Source organism: Drosophila rhopaloa, unplaced genomic scaffold, assembly GCF_018152115.1.
Source record: "Drosophila rhopaloa isolate 14029-0021.01 unplaced genomic scaffold, ASM1815211v1 contig_171, whole genome shotgun sequence".
Classification (NCBI taxonomy): Eukaryota; Metazoa; Arthropoda; class Insecta; order Diptera; family Drosophilidae; genus Drosophila; species Drosophila rhopaloa.
The window spans coordinates 190,021-192,076 of NW_025335052.1; the positions used below are offsets into that span (position 1 = coordinate 190,021).

The 2,056-nt window shown below is 41.7% G+C and overlaps 1 long non-coding RNA gene across 1 annotated transcript; it reads right to left on the bottom strand.

The window, feature by feature from the left end:
* On the bottom strand, positions 1-1,314 carry LOC123037549. Its single transcript, XR_006417544.1, has 2 exons — positions 1,166-1,314; positions 1-1,113 (listed from the first exon to the last, which is right to left on the bottom strand). It is a non-coding gene; the product is annotated as an uncharacterized LOC123037549 (long non-coding RNA).
* Between the last annotated feature and the right edge of the window lie 742 nt (positions 1,315-2,056).

The following is a 2,056-nucleotide window of genomic DNA, read 5'->3' on the forward strand; positions in this document are numbered from 1 at the left end:
TCAGGTGCCCATAAAATATAACTTTACTTCATTTTAATCGTGCTTCATTTCACACTCAAATTACTTAATTACTGTATAATTCATGTTTTTTCTTCTTATCCTTACATCCAACTTAAACCTAAGCCCTACTCCTAATCGCTCGTAATCCTAAGTGATTAAAGTTTACTTGTCAAATCTAATTACTAATTAAATAATGTGTGAATATCAAAAGAAGCAAAAAGTTAATTAAAAGGTACTATCATATAAAGAAATGTAATTAATAAGTGCGCTCGGCACTGACAACTAGCAAACTATCGCTTTCATGAAGCTAATATTCATACGTTTCTTTTTATAGAGGCATAGATTAGCTGATCGAGTTTATATGTGTACTCACGAACCAATCCCTCGAAGTCCGCAGGCCTGTAGGCTGGAGTGCTGTATGATTTGATGAGCGTGGATAAATTCAAATTATATTAGGTGATCTCGATGTACATGAGGCCAATAAATGATTAATGCTCTATGGAAAAAAGGAGTATGAGTATTGCTTCGATTCAAAGGAAATTAAAACTAAATTTTATGAATTAAATTCTACTTAATTAAATGTGCTGATACGGGCACTGCTTCCATTCGCGAATTCCATTGTTGTTGTAGTTAATCTCGAGATGACTGCTGCCGAGAGAGTCGAGGGTGCCTTTTACTTGGTCGCGTTGAGGTTATGTTCTCACGATGTTAGATGCCATACGATTCGGCGCACTTTGGCTCAGCGCAGAAAAATGAGGTTATGTTCTCATTTAGGCTCCTATTACCCAAGGTTTTAACCCGACTCCTGATACTCTGCGGCCCCAATCACGCACACGTTGCCGGTTGTCACCTGGACTCCTCGCCGACCGTTGGTCTGAGCCTGGTCCGGTTCCGCGCACGTTTAGGGACTGATCTAGGTGGGTATTTCCTATATGCCTGACCAATAAGGAATCAGATATGCGCCGCCTCCGCTGCCACCGGGACTTGCGGCCGCCGCCAGCAAATTCCGCGGCGTGGCGTGCTCCTTGCGACGAAAGTTTTGGGTCGCCGACTGCAAATCGTTGCCTACCAAGGCTTTCCCTGGCACTACCCAGACGATCGCAGGGTTTTAACCTAAAACACTGATATTATTAACCCCTCGCGGACGATATTTCGGCCGGCTCACCTGGAGTTTTAGCACAGACACACAGAGCTTCAAAATTCGGTGCGCACGCACGGGTGCTATTCCTCGACTGCTACGTCACTGACTTCACTTTGATACCCTGTGGTACTGATGAGTATTTTCCACGTGGTGGGTCTTTGGATCGCACTTGGTTCTCTTAATAAGTGTTGATTTCGTGAGAGCTTAATCGCAATAGAACAATTGGAATGAGCGGAAATGCGGTTGTCAGAGTGCAGGGTTGCCGTACTTTATCTGACAGGCGATTGAGGTGCCAGATCGTTTGTTGAGCGCGAACTGACATTGTCTTATTTAATCGATTTATTTTATCAATTTAATTTTATATAAAGATACTGAAATTTATTTTATTATTTAACTCATATCATATGCGTACCCTCACACCACTGGTTTTATCGACCTGATATTAAAGGTGATGAAAGCTGAAAAAGGGTACCTTACCAAAGATCCTTGGCATGGAAGACTCCTAACACCTTCCCGTTGTTGTCTTCGAGCAAGTATAGCGACTGGCCTCGCTTCTCTTTTATTCTGGCTTTAATTCCAACAGGAGCTAATTTGGCATTAATATGCTTAGCCTGGTTGCTTAAAACAAAATTGCTTTTTATGACTTCCTGACCCACTTCAAAAAATCGATGTCGTGACCGTAAATCATAGTCGTTTCGATTCTTCTCGTATGCTTTGGTCAATCGTTTGGCTATATCAGCTCGGATTCTCGAAAATTCGTCTGATCTACAGATATTTGCTGATCCTTCTCTTAACATCTGGATATTTCGCAGTAATTTATAATTTTTCCTTGAGTCAGCATGTGCTGGCCAAAGACTACATAGTATGGGGACTCCCCAATTGATTGGTGAATACCATTTCTCAATGCAGATTTAA